This window comes from Wyeomyia smithii, chromosome 1, assembly GCF_029784165.1.
Source record: "Wyeomyia smithii strain HCP4-BCI-WySm-NY-G18 chromosome 1, ASM2978416v1, whole genome shotgun sequence".
NCBI classification, from domain to species: Eukaryota; Metazoa; Arthropoda; class Insecta; order Diptera; family Culicidae; genus Wyeomyia; species Wyeomyia smithii.
In genome coordinates this window covers 103541023-103556022 of record NC_073694.1, presented here as the reverse complement: position 1 = coordinate 103556022, position 15000 = coordinate 103541023, and the positions used below count along the sequence as shown (strand labels likewise).

Genomic DNA, 15000 nt, shown 5'->3' with positions numbered 1-15000 from the left:
TTTTTTAAAGGTGGCGGGGAAATCTGCAAACACACCTGAGAAGAGAACTCAGGGTGTGGGGATGAGACTGGGGGAGAGATGCTGGGGTAGTTACACTCGCCCAGGCACCTACTGATCCCTGTCCCGACCCACTAAAACCCCTCCAGTCTCCAGCCCTGGTCTTCCCGGAACGACGGTTAAGTATTACGTCGGGGAGTGGCTTTTGTGCGTGATGCACCCTCTTTACTCTTATAACCTCCTAGCTAACTACCTGGAGACTGGTAATTAGCTACCACTGGCGTGTTGGTGGTTGACCCGCCACACACGTTGCAGCTCCAGAACAACCTGAGAGGCGGCCGCACAGACCGCGTTCCAGATGTACGGGTCGTCGCACATCCTCCGGACTAGATTGTCCGGAGTAGTGCCAGGCCCGCTCACAGCCATCATGTTGCTCTTTGCTCTTACGAAACGGGGGCATACGAAGAAGACATGCTCAGCAGTCTCCTCCTCCTCCACGCACTCGGGACACATGGGGGACACCGCATGACACACCGTATGACACCGTACGACACGCACTCGCAACTCTCAGGCACATGAGCCTGTAGGTACTTTCCAGTTTACCACGGTAACTGTTAGTACCTAGCGCTCTGGACCACACTGGCCCACCATACCAAAGTATGGACGAAACCACGCTGGCAAGAAGTCTTCGCTTGCTGCCATAAACCGCTGAGCTATTGGACATCATACGAGATAGTGCTGCAATAGCCGATAAGGCCCTCTTACAGGCATAGTCGACGTGACTCCCGAACGTGAGCTTGTCGTCCACCATAACCCCCAAGAGCTTCAGGGATCGCTTCGAGGTGATGGTGCAGTCTCCGACTCTGACCACCGCCTGTTGCTCCGATTTACGGTTGTTCACAACCGTGACCTCCGTCTTATGATGCGCGAGTTCCAGTTTCCTGGAGCGCATCCAGTCCTCAACCTTGCGTATGCAGTGCGCGGCCGTCAACTCGACCTCCTCGATAGACTCGCCGTAAACCTCCAGCGTTATGTCGTCTGCAAAGCCGACGATCACAACACCTACAGGGAACTTGAGTTTCAACACTCCGTCATACATGACATTCCACAACACCGGGCCCAGGAACTCCTGCGGTAATTGGGACGCACTTCTGACCCTCCTCCGTGTCGTAAACAAGTACTCGATTCTGGAAATAATTTTCCAGCGACATAATTACAGCGACACCGGTACATGGATGCTCCTGAGCGCGAGCGCTATGGAGTACCAACTGGCACTTTCGAACGCATTCTTCACGTCGAGCGTGACGATTGCGCAGTAGCGTATTCCCCTTCTCTTGCGCTGGATTGCTACCTCCGTCGTCTTGATGACGGAAGAGATTGCGTCCAGCGTGGACCTGCCCTTCCGGAAGCCGAACTGGTTACTTGCCAGACCGTGTACACCCTCCGTGTACCTCACCAGTCTGTTGAGGATGATCCTCTCAAGCACCTTGCCCGCGGTGTCCAATAGGCAGATAGGCCTATATGCCGATGGGTCCCCTGGCGGTTTCCCAGCCTTCGGCAATAAGACCAGTCTCTGCCGCTTACACCTGTCCGGAAAGAGACAGTCATCCAGGCACCTCTGCATGACTGCCCTGAACAGCCCGGGGGCCGTTTTTATCGCCAGCCTGATCGCCAGGTTAGGGATACCATCCGGTCCCGGTGCCTTGCTCACCTTTGGGGATTTGGCGATCACGATGAGTTCCTCATTCGTAACCCTTGCCTCCTCCCCTGCCTCGACATGGCTGTAGTCGCTCACGGATTGGATGCTCGGCAGGTTGGCCGACCATCTCTGGTCTATGTCTCAGATACTGGAACGTCGGACGTGAGACTCGACCGCCGGAGGCCAAGGACTTGGCTCGTGGCGTGGAAAGAGTCCCTCGATGATACGCTCCAGCATCGCTGGTGATCGCTCTGCAGGCGCCAGCGCGCCTTTAGTCTTGGCCATTACGATCCTGTAGGCGTCACCCCACGGATTTGTATTGGCACTCGCACATAGCCTATCGAAGCAGGCCCTCTTGCTGGCCTTTATCGCACTCTTTAGCATCGATCTTGCCGAACTGAATGCTGCGCGGCGCTCTGTCCTCTCTTCTTCGTTTCGCGCACGCTGCATCCTCCGTCTTGCACGGAGGCACGCACTGCGAAGGTCGGCTATCGCGTCCGTCCACCAGTAAACCGGTGGCTTTCCATTCCTAGGTTGGCGAGTCCTAGGCATGGTGGCGTCGCACGCTCGCGATAGCATAGCAACTAGTTGGTCAGCAGTCGGGCGGAGCCAACTGCCCCCCTCGCGCTCCCTTCTCATTGCCTCTTCGAATACCTCGGCATCAAACTGCGATGTCTTCCACCCGCGAACGGTCGGAGTGTTGGCTCTACCCGTCGCTTGCCGCCTCTCGTTGTTGTCTACACTATAACAGACCGCCTGGTGGTCGCTATTAGTGTAGCCATCGTCTACCCTCCAGTTCTTGATCAGTCCTGGGCTGGAGAACGTCACGTCGATGATCGACTCCGCGCCATTTCTGCCAAATGTACTTTTGTTCCCAACGTTGGCAAGATCAAGGTTGAGCTTTGCAAAAGCCTCCAACAGGATCTGGCCCCTCTGGTTCGTGAAGCGACTTCCCCACTCAACAGCCCAAGCGTTGAAGTCGCCCGCCACCACCAACGGCGTTTGGCCCGTTAGCTCCATGGATAGGAGGTCGACCATCTGGGTGAACCTTTCGGTAGACCAACGTGGCGGAGCATAGCAACTGCAGTAGAACACTCCGTTCACCTTAGCAACTACGTACCCTTCTTCTGAGGTTGAGACAACCTCCTGAACCGGAAACTTGCTCGTCGTACATATGGCCGCCAAACTGGACCTATCCGCAACCCAGTTACCGTTTCCGGGAGGGATGCGGTAGGGATCCAATATGACGGCGATGTCCGACAACGACTCAGTGGCTGCTTGGTGTAGCAGCTGCTGAGCCGCGAAGCAATGGTTCAGGTTCAGTTGCGTCACCCTTACGCCCGTGGTTTCGCAGCCGGCTTACCGGCTGGGCACCTGGGGCCTCCCATAAAGTGTTTGGCGTCCCGTTTCCCGGAACATACCATGCACTTGGGAGACTCCCCACAGTCCTTTGCTTTATGGCCTGCACCTCCACATCGCCTGCACAGCTGGCTCCTATCGGGTCCCTTGCAGGTCCAGGACTTATGTCCGCCCTCGAAGCACCGGAAGCAAATGTCTGGTTGCTCGAGTATGCCCAGAGGACATACAAACCAGCCGACCTTCAACTTGCCCTCTTTCAGGGCCAGGTTAGCGTCCGCCGACGGTAGTCGGAAGGTAGCTATCTGGGTCCCCGCCGGGCCTTTGCGGAGGCGGATTGACTCCTTAGCCACCTCCACCCCGCACTTCGCTTTTAGGGCTTGTGCAATGTCGCACCCCTCAGTGATTTCGTCCAGGTTTTTAAGCTGGAGAGTCACTTCTGAGGTGAGTGCCCGCACTTGCACCTCCTTCCCTAGGACCTTTTCAGCTACCGTTTTGTAGGTAGCCCCCTTGTTCTTGGCGTCCTTCCGCGTGCGAGATCGGCGGATACTCCGCACATCCGCCCCCAGATCCTTGAGCTGGGTTTCCCCCCTCATCTTCTTCAAGACTTCTGAGTACTTCGACCCATCCGTCTTGAGTATGAGGGCATCACCCCTACTCCGCGCCTTTTTGGCCTTTTTTGGTCCTCTGGCCGCTCCGCCATCATGTCGCGTCGCACCTTCCCGACGCTTCCTACCCTCTACGGTAGTCCAAGGGTTGCCCGTAGCCTCCACCTGTGCCTTTTCCGCGGTGAACCTTGAACCGGTTGGCGTGTGCTCCCGTGGGAGTAGCATGACCAATCGTTTCTTGGTGTTCCGGGGGCCGTTTCCCCCGGGGAAGCTTAGCGACCCGCGAACGAGGGGGCGTCTGTCTGAACCTCTTTAGATGCAGTCGCCCTCCCGGTCCTGGCCCCTTTCTCGGCCGCCTTCACCCGAGCTACGAGTTCTTCGTGCTTCTTTCTGGCTTCATCAATGGTGCTCCGAAGCAGGAGGAGGCTCTGCTTCAGGTCGCCAGCGCTGTTTCGCCTGTTCGCCAAGAACTCGATTATGGCATCGAGTTGTTCAGGCAGCGCCGCCACTCTTGGCCGCGTGTCCATACACCTTTCGACGGCCTTGACTAGCAAGGAACCGTCTACCGAGATGTCTGGTGTGGACACTGACGGATTCGCCGTTTTTCCACCTCCAGACTTCGCCGCATCCGTCTCCGCCTTCTTCTGCGGAGACCGCTGGATGCCACCTCTTGCGAAGGGATTTTGTAATCCCTCCGCCCTCGTCTCTTTCGTTTTGAATGTGTTCATCTTGATGTTAAATGGGTCCCCCTTCCAGCCGCTATCTTAACAGAACTGTCTTAACAGAACTCCTGTGCAGTACGAGAGGAACCACAGGTGCGAACCAATGGCACAATACTAGTTCGACCGGACAATGGTATAACGCTACGTTCGTTGGATTATGCCTGAACGCCTCTCCTCCTATAGGTGGTCGTTGATCAAGTGGCCTAGAAACCTACAAGATCTGCTAGTGTGATTACCACGTTGGCATCTTATTACTGCTCTCATCAGACAGAGCCCTTGCGCGGCGCCATACGACTAGTGTCTGAGATACTGGAACGTCGGTGGCTCTGCTAAGCATCAATATATGATTTCGATACCTGAGACCCCCTACAAATGATAGGTTTACAGGCTGGGAGTTGCGAGTTGCAGAGAGGTGTATGTTTCGCTCCTATCGGACTACTCTTGCTTTTGGCCGAGCTGCAATCCATCACGGGTCGACGCCTGGCGACCGTCAAGGCCATGCACGCGCTGTGTGACCACCGATGGGTGTGTTTTTTTTTTAAAGGTGGCGGGGAAATCTGCAAACACACCTGAGAAGAGAACTCAGGGTGTGGGGATGAGACTGGGGGAGAGATGCTGGGGTAGTTACACTCGCCCAGGCACCTACTGATCCCTGTCCCGACCCACTAAAACCCCTCCAGTCTCCAGCCCTGGTCTTCCCGGAACGACGGTTAAGTATTACGTCGGGGAGTGGCTTTTGTGCGTGATGCACCCTCTTTACTCTTATAACCTCCTAGCTAACGGGTTGCCCGTAGCCTCCACCTGTGCCTTTTCCGCGGTGGACCTTGAACCGGTTGGCGTGTGCTCCCGTGGGAGTAGCACGACCAATCGTTTCTTGGTGTTCCGGGGGCCGTTTCCCCCGGAGACTGCCTCGTTCGCTTAGCGACCCGCGAACGAGGGGGCGTCTGTCTGAACCTCTTTAGATGCAGTCGCCCTCCCGGTCCTGGCCCCTTTCTCGGCCGCCTTCACCCGAGCTACGAGTTCTTCGTGCTCCTTTCTGGCTTCATCAATGGTGCTCCGAAGCAGGAGGAGGCTCTGCTTCAGGTCGCCAGCGATGTTTCGCCTGTTCGCCAAGAACTCGATTATGGCATCGAGTTGTTCAGACAGCGCCGCCACTCTTGGCCTCCACTCTGACTAGCAAGGAACCGTCTACCGAGATGTCTGGTGTGGACACCGACGGATTCGCCGTTTTTCCACCTCCAGATTTCGCCGCATCCGTCTCAGCCTTCTTCTGCGGAGACCGCTGGATGCCACCTCTTGCGAAGGGATTTTGTAATCCCTCCGCCCTCATCTCTTTCGTTTTGAATGTGTTCATCTTGATTTAAATGGGTCCCCCTTCCAGCCGCTATCCTTGTCCATGGTGGAGTAGTCGCCTATGTGGTCCCATGGTGGTCTATGCCGAAGCAGTGAGGTCATGGCTAGGGTAAGCAGTCAAAGCGCCTTATGGGCAACTATGACTCCACCGACCGGCGCAAGTCAGGAACAACCATCTGATCCTACTCCTGCCTGATTCCTACCAGGCAATAGACTCGGAACGTACTGGAAGGCCTGCCAGGTTTTATGGGACAGAGACCCCTGCACCGGGTACCACCTCGCCATTTCAAGCCGTTGTCACACGACTTTACTAAGGGAGCTCGATGCAGGTGCCATCCCGAGGATGCGGTACCATTCCGAAATCCAGCTCATATCCGTTCACTACGCTGCCAGTTGCCATAATCGGGACCTTACTGGCATCAGTCCCGATGGGCGGGTAAGTGCTTTTGGGTGTTGGGAGCGGCTCTATTCGCTCCGTCAGAGGTGCTTCCGAGTGATTGTGGCTTTTGCGAGGAGTCGACTGTCCCTGGTCGGACGCTCACCACCCCTAGGCGACCTCCCGCTGCTGGTCCGGGACTGTTCGGTACTGTCAGTGGTCACACCTGTATTGTGCGCCCTCGACGATCGCCACACGTCGACCCGTGGTGGCATGCAGCTCTGCCGTACCGATGGGTGTGTGATAGCATCGATTAGTCCCGGACCGGCAGCGGGAGCTTGCCTAGGGAGTGGTGGGGTTTCGGGCATTGGGCAGTCGATTCCCCGTAGAAGCCACGGCCACCCGTAAGCAGCTTCAACGGAGCGAGTAGTGCCGCTCCCATCACCCAAATGCACTTACCTGCCTATTGGGGCTGATACCAGTAAGGTACCAATTATGGTGTACTGGTCGCTGTGTTTTTAGGTTTGTGAGAGAGAATACGATTTTATACCACGACGTTGGGCCGGCATCTGCACCGAGCTCCCTTAGTAAAGTCGTGTGACAACGGCTTGAGACGGCGAGGTGGCATACGGCTGCAGGGGTCTCCGTCCCGTAAAATCTGGCAGGCCTTCCAGTACGTTCCGCGGTCATTGCCTACCAACCGGAACGGCGAAGACCGGCGGCAAGGTGGAAACACCTAAAACTGCCAAGGAGCGGGAACAGATATCTGGGACTCTGCTACTCTCTGCGGTAGAAAGCCACATGAACAAGGTCCCGTGCGTGGAGACGGTGTTCGTACAACTTGATGAAATACTCAAGTTTACGGACGAACGTAGCAACATATCAAAAGACTTGAAGCAGTGTCATCTGTTGCTACGTATGAACATTTGCAGCGCAAAATCCGAGCTTTCGCAAGCCCTTAAACGGGCTAACGATGCTTCGGCAAGCAAGGCACTCGTGCTATAGGCAAGGCTTAACCAGCCTAAAAAAGGGAGTGCTGCAGCTGTGTCTAAATACACACAAACAGCGGCAGCATCGTTTGCCGAAGTCTGTTCAACTGAACCGACTGGCACACGTGCGAGAGGCTCTCCGGGGGAATCGGCCCCCAGGACGCAACGAAGGCGGTTGTTCGGTGACAGCCAGGAAGCTGGCCCGTCGTCCAGCCGAGCAAAGAACCGGCAAACGGCGAAGCCACGGATTGGACCAGCGTGGTGAACAAAAAGCGGCAGAATCAGGAACGACGCGCGAAGCGCGGCGACCGCAATAAGAAGCCGCAAGGGGCGATTTTCAAGACGGATGCGTCTAAGCACGCTCACTCCTGAAGTGACTCTCCAGCTAAAAACCTGCACGAGATCACCGAAGAGTGTGATATAGCACAAGCCTTCGAGCGAGAGTGTGGAGTGGTAGTGACCGTGGAGGCAGTTCGTCTCTGCAGGGGCCTAGCCGGCACCCAGGTTGCTACCATAAAGCTTCCACTAGCGGAGGGTAACAAGGCCCTGAAGAAGGCCACGTTGAAGGAGGGTTGGTCGGTCTGCCCTCTGGGCACCTTCCAACAGCCTGACGTTTGCTTCAGGTGCTTTGAGCGGGGGCATAAATCCTGGTCGTGCAAAGGGCCCGACAGGTCCAATTTATGCCGCCGCTGCGGTGGCGCAGGCCACAAGGCACGGGACTGCGGTGCACCTCCCAAGTGTCTGGTATGCACCGGTAAACGGGACGCCAAACACGCCATGGTAGGTCCCAAGTGTCCGGCTGCACGGACAGGCCTGAAGGTGATACAGTTAAACCTGAATCACTGCTATGCGGCGCAGCCGTTGCTACACCAAGCAGCTGCTGAGTCGTTGTCGGACGTGGCCATAGTCTCGGACCCATACCGCATCCCAACCGGAAACGGTAACTGGGTATCGGACAAGTCTGGGAAGACGGCCATTTGCACGACAGGCAGGTCCCCGGTTCAGGTGATTGTGTCGACCTCCAGAGAGGGGTACGTTATAGCCAAAGTGGATGGAGTATTCTACTGCAGTTGCTATGATCCGCCAAGTTGGTCTACCGAAACGTTCGCACAGATGGTCGATCAAGCAACCGTGGAACTGACGGGCCTATGGCCGTTGGTGATTGTGGCCGACTTCAACGCTTGGGCTGTCGAGTGGGGAAGTCGCTGTACAAACCAGAGAGGCCAGGTCTGGTTGGCAGAGCTGCATGCCACCACGGGTCGGCGCGTGGCGACCGCCGAGGTCACGTTATATGAGGGCGACCGCTGACAGTACCTAACAGCCCTGGACCAGCAGTGGGAGATTGCTTAGGGGTGGTGAGGGTCGGACACTGGGCCGTCGACTCCTCGTAAATGCCACAATTACCCGGAAGCATCTCTGACGGAGCGAGTAGTGCCGCTCCCATCAACCAAATGCACTCCCTCGTCCATTGGGGCCGTCACCAGTAAGGTCCCAATTATGGCAACTGGCAGCGAACGAAACGGATTCGAGTCGGATACGCAAAGGAACCACGACCAAGGGCTGGCACCTGCATCGAGCTCCCTTAGTAAAGTCGCGTGACAGCGGCTTGAAACGGCGAGATGGTACCCGGTGCAGGGGTCTCCGTCCCGTAAAACCTGGCAGGCCTCCCAGTACATTCCGCGTCCATTGCCTGGTGGGAATCAGGCAGAGAAGGATCAGATGGGGGGGAACTAGTCCTAGGACAAGATGCCCCTTTCCTGACTTACGCGGGCGGGGGCGTCATAGTGCTCATAAGGTACTATGGTGACCCCCCTTACCCATGGCCTCACTGCTTCGGCATAGATTACCATGGGACCATACAAGCGACTTCTCATTTATGGACAAGGATAGCGGCTGGAAGGGGGACCCAATTAACAAAAATGAGCTCGAAGAACCAAAAAGAGACGGGTGCGGAGGGGTTACCAAATTCCTTCGCACGAGGTGGCATCCAGCGGTCTCCGCAGAAGAAGGCGGAGACGGATGCGGCGAAGTCTGGAGGTGGAAAAACGGCGAATCCGTCGGTGTCCACACCAGACATCTCGGTGGACGGTCCCTTGCTAGTCAAGGCCGTCGAAAGGTGTATGGACACGCGGCCAAGAGTGGCGGCGCTGTCTGAACAACTCGATGCCATAATCGAGTTCTCGGCGAACAGGCGAAACATCACTGGCGACCTGAAGCAGAGCCTCCTCCTGCTTCGGAGCACCATTGATGAAGCCAGAAAGGAGCACGAAGAACTCGTAGCTCGGGTGAAGGCGGCCGAGAAAGCGGCCAGGACCGGGAGGGCGACTGCATCTAAAGAGGTGCAGACAGACGCCCCCTCGTTCGCGTCGGTCTGCTCCACGGGGCAGGTCGCTAAGCGAACGAGGCAGTCCCCGGGGGAAACGGCCCCCGGGAACACCAAGAAACGATTGGTCGTGCTACTCCCACGGGAACACACGCCAACCGGTTCAAGGTCCACCGCGGAAAAGGCACAGGTGGAGGCTACGGGCAACCCTTGGACTACCGTAGAGGGTAGGAAGCGTCGGGAAGGTGCGACGCGTCATGATCGCGGAGCAGCCAGAGGACCAAAAAAGGTCAAAAAGGCGCGGAGTAGGGGTGATGCCCTCATACTCAAGACGGATGGGTCGAAGTACTCAGAAGTCTTGAAGAAGATGAGGGGGGAAACCCAGCTCAAGGATCTGGGAGCTACCTACAAAACGGTAGCTGAAAAGGTCCTAGGGAAGGAGGTGCAAGTGCGGGCACTCACCTCAGAAGTGACTCTCCAGCTTAAAAACCTGGACGAAATCACTGAGGGGTGCGACATTGCACAAGCCCTAAAAGCGAAGTGCGGGGTGGAGGTGGCTAAGGAGTCAATCCGCCTCCGCAAAGGTCCGGCGGGGACCCAGGTAGCTACCTTCCGACTACCGTCGGCGGACGCTAACCTGGCCCTGAAAGAGGGCAAGTTGAAGGTCGGCTGGTCGGTATGTCCTCTGGGCATACTACAGCAACCAGACATTTGCTTCCGGTGCTTCGAGGGCGGACATAAGTCCTGGACCTGCAAGGGGCCCGATAGGAGCCAGCTGTGCAGGCGATGTGGAGGTGCAGGCCATAAAGCAAAGGACTGTGGGGAGTCTCCCAAGTGCATGGTATGTTCCGGGAAACGGAACGCCAAACACTTTATGGGAGGCCCCAGGTGCCCAGCCGGTAAGCCGGCTGCGAAACCACGGGCGTAAGGGTGACGCAACTGAACCTGAACCATTGCTTCGCGGCTCAGCAGCTGCTACACCAAGCAGCCACTGAGTCGTTGTCGTACATCCCCGTCATATCGGACCCCTACCGCATCCCTCCCGGAAACGGTAACTGGGTTGCGGATAAGTCCAGATTGGCGGCCATATGTACGACGAGCAAGTTCCCGGTTCAGGAGGTTGTCTCAACCTCAGAAGAAGGGTACGTAGTTGCTAAGGTGAACGGAGTGTTCTACTGCAGTTGCTATGCTCCGCCACGTTGGTCTACCGAAAGGTTCATCCAGATGGTCGACCTCCTATCCATGGAGCTAACGGGCCTAACGCCGTTGGTGGTGGCGGGCGACTTCACCGCTTGGGCTGTTGAGTGGGGAAGTTGCTTCACGAACCAGAGGGGCCAGATCCTGTTGGAGGCTTTTGCAAAGCTCGACCTTGATCTGGCCAACGTTGGGAACAAAAGTACATTTAGCAGAAATGGTGCGGAGTCGATCATCGACGTGACGTTCTCCAGCCCAGGACTGATCAAGAACTGGAGGGTAGACGGTGTCTACACTAATAGCGACCACCAGGCGGTCTGTTTTAGTGTAGACAACAACGAGAGGCGGCAAGCGACGGGTAGAGCCAACACTCCGACCGTTCGCGGGTGGAAGACATTGCACTTTGATGCCGAGGTATTCGAAGAGGCAATGAGAAGGGAGCGCGAGGGGGGCAGTTGGCTCCGCCCGACTGCTGACCAACTAGTTGCTATGCTATCGCGGGCGTGCGACGCCACCATGCCTAGGACTCGCCAACCTAGGAATGGAAAGCCACCGGTTTACTGGTGGACGGACGCGATAGCCGACCTTCGCAGTGCGTGCCTCCGTGCAAGACGGAGGATGCAGCGTGCGCGAAACGAAGAAGAGAGGACAGAGCGCCGCGCAGCATTCAGTTCGGCAAGATCGATGCTAAAGAGTGCGATAAAGGCCAGCAAGAGGGCCTGCTTCGATAGGCTATGTGCGAGTGCCAATACAAATCCGTGGGGTGACGCCTACAGGATCGTAATGGCCAAGACTAAAGGCGCGCTGGCGCCTGCAGAGCCATCACCAGCGATGCTGGAGCGTATCATTGAGGGACTCTTTCCACGCCACGAGCCAAGTCCTTGGCCTCCGGCGGTCGAGTCTCACGTCCGACGTTCCAGTATCTCAGACATAGACCAGAGATGGTCGGCCAACCTGCCGAGCATCCAATCCGTGAGCGACGACAGCCGTGTCGAGGCAGGGGAGGAGGCAATGTGCCTCCTCAGGCTCATGTGCCTGAGAGTTGCGAGTGCGTATCGTACGGTGTCATACGATGCAATATGTGTCTTGTCCGGCATGATGCCTATCAGCATCGCCATCAAGGAGGACAGAGAGTGTTTCGACCAACGTGACACAAGGGGCATACGAGGTACCAGAAGGTCATTCTCGATGCTCCGCTGGCAGCGGGAATGGTCCAACTCCACAAAAGGCAGATGGACGCACCGACTCATACCGGAGATATCCGGCTGGGTCGGGAAACGACATGGCGAAGTGAACTTCCACCTGACACAAATCCTGTCAGGCCATGGTTGTTTCAGGCAATATCTGCACAGGTTCGGACATGCGGTGTCCCCCATGTGTCCCGAGTGCGTGGAGGAGGAGGAGACTGCTAAGCACGTCTTCTTCGTATGCCCCCGTTTCGTAAGAGCGAGGAGCAACATGATGGCTGTGAGCGGGCCTGGCACTACTCCGGACAATCTAGTCCGGAGGATGTGCGACGACCCGGACATCTGGAATGCGGTCTGTGCGGCCGCCTCTCAGATTGTTCTGGAGCTGCAACGTGTGTGGCGGGTCAACCACCAACACGCCAGTGGTAGCTAATTACCAGTCTCCAGGTAGTTAGCTAGGAGGTTATAAGAGTAAAGAGGGTGCATCACGCACAAAAGCCACTTCCCGACGTAATACTTAACCGTCGTTCCGGGAAGACCAGGGCTGGAGACTGGAGGGGTTTTAGTGGGTCGGGACAGGGATAAGTAGGTGTCTGGGGGAGTGTAACTACCCCAGCATCTCTTCCCTAGTCTCATCCCCACATCCTGAGTTCTCTTCTCAATTGACTGTTTGCAGATTTCCCCGCGCCACCTTTAAAAAAAAAAAAAAAAAAAAGGTCTTGTTGGAAGCTCTGGCAAAGCTCAACTTAGACTTGGCTAACGTTGGTACAAAATGCACCTACAGTAGATATAGTGCGGAATCGATTATCGATGTGACGTTCTGCAGCCCGGGACTGATCACGAACTGGAGGGTAGACGACAGCTACACGAATAGCGACCACCAATCGGTCCGCTATGAGGTAGGCGTGCGGAAGCAAGCAGCGAGTAGGGCCAATATCCCATTCTTCTACGGCTGGAAAACATTGCATTTCGATGCAGATGTTTTTGGGCAGGCAATTAGATGGAAGCACGAAGGGGGTGACCCGCTCCCGGATGTGGACCATCTAAATTCGATGCTGTCATGGGCGTGCGACGCCACGATGCCTAGGTCTCGTCCGCCTAGAGAGGGTAGGCCACCGACATACTGGTGGAGCGATACGATAGCAGGCCTACGCAGTGCATGCCTCCGTACAAGACGGAGGATGCAACGCGCACGTTCCGACGAGCAAAGAGCGGAACGCGGTGCCGCAGCAACGCTTAAGTGCGCAATCAGAGCCAGTAAACGAGCCTGTTTCGAACGACTCTGTGCCAGTGCTAATTCGATTATAAATGATAGAAGGACAGTACCGAATAAACCCCAAAAGAAGACGGATCAAATTTTTGCACTCTACAAGGCCTGTGCGTTTCTTTTTACTTGATATCGCCAATCTGAATTTGACGGGAAGAAGGCCATATTCCGTGGTGTTTGAACCGCTGGTGTGAAAGACCAGTCTGAAGCCTTTCTGGACCGTGTCTCCGTATACGTAAGAAAATCCTCCGAATCCTAGCCAGCAGATTGGCAAGCCCCAACACTAAGGTTGATATCGAAAAAGTACGCCTTACTGACATCGAGCAGTCAAGTAGCATCGCAGCTAACCTTGTGAAGCTTCTTACGCTACCACCACGGCACCACGCGGGTTCGGTAACCGGGGAACCGGTGTCGTACACTGCATGGCCAGTAGATTAGCTAAGGTTATGGGTGGCGAGCCATACACCTAGGCGTCTATCGTCTCGCAGGGCGAAGTATGGTACTTTACACCGGCCTTGTGTAAGTACAAGTGGGCAGGCTGACGGTTGGTGTGCCTGATGCCTGCCTGCGCAGCAACGTACTGGTCCTATACGTTGTATGACGGTCAGGTTAGCTTGGTTTATGGGTGGGCGAGCCTCACACCCAAGCGTCTACCATCTCGAAGGGCGAAGTGTGGTACTTTACACCGGCCTTGTGTAAGTACAAGTGGCGATGCTTAGATTTGGCGTACTTGATGCTCGCTGCGGCGGGCTGTATACATATGTGTGCATGGTAGTGCAGCGTATGGGCACTGTACACTCGAGAGGGAAGTGTATGAATGTTATACGGCTACCACGTTACAAATGTAGCGGCAAGAATGTATTATGACCCCAACCGAGAATGCCGACCCACAAATGTGTGTGGTAAGCGCGCAAAGTGGGAATCTTTTGACGAGTGTTATGCTTCCGATATACGGGAACGGATAGACTGCGTTTGGTTCTCGCTGATGTCCGCATTCCACGTATATCGGATGGAATGCGAAAGAGGTTGAACGATACGATGGAAAAGCATTGCGGTGAGGTTGTACGGAGCGATATACACAATAAACAATAATATCGCACGCTAGCCTGGGGGCTAATGCGGTCTCGATCAACTAGATTAGTCAAGAGAATTCGTTATCGATATTGTTTTCGGCATATTTTGCATGTTGTAGAATAAGTACAACGAAACACCGTGCCCCAGTGCTGAGTCGAGAAAATTTCCAGCTCGACTCGATCGTGAATCGAACCCGATATCACAACCGTATGTGAGAGCTAGCCGACCGACATCGCTAACCACAGAACCACGGGGACCACTATACACACACATGAGTAATATGCGCACACAAGGCCCGCTTGAGGGACACATCTATTGGGAGAGCGCGTGCGTTGCAAGACGCCGCAATCGATCAGGGCACGTCAAATCGTTTGTGAGCGAGTTAAATGAATTCTGGTTGATCCTACCAGTAATATACGCTTGTCTCAAAAGTTAAGCCATGCTTGTCTAAGTACGAACAGATTTAATGTGAAACGGCATAAGCCTCAGTATAACGACTATAATTCACAAGATCATTGAACTAGTTACTTGGATAACTGTGGAAAATCTAGAGCTAATACATGCATAATGCAGGTACCTAGCGGAACCTGCGCAATTATTAGTCAAACCAATCGTCCTACGTGACGTGTTGAGTTGAAATCTGGATAATTTTGTTGATCGTATGGTCTAGCACCGACGACAGATCTTTCAAATATCTACCCTATCAACTATTGATGGTAGTATAGAGGACTACCATAGTTGCAACGGGTAACGGGGAATCAGGGTTTGATTCCGGAGAGGGAGCCTGGGAAATGGCTACCACATCCAAGGAAGGCAGCAGGCGCGTTAATTACCCAATCCCGGCTCGGGGAGGTG

At 55.4% G+C, this 15000-nt stretch overlaps 1 protein-coding gene across 1 annotated transcript in view; it reads left to right on the top strand.

The window, feature by feature from the left end:
- Window positions 1-15000, top strand: part of LOC129718434 (integrator complex subunit 7-like) — a 1119499-nt gene that overhangs the window by 827351 nt on the left and 277148 nt on the right. The gene's annotated exons all lie outside the window — the stretch shown is intronic.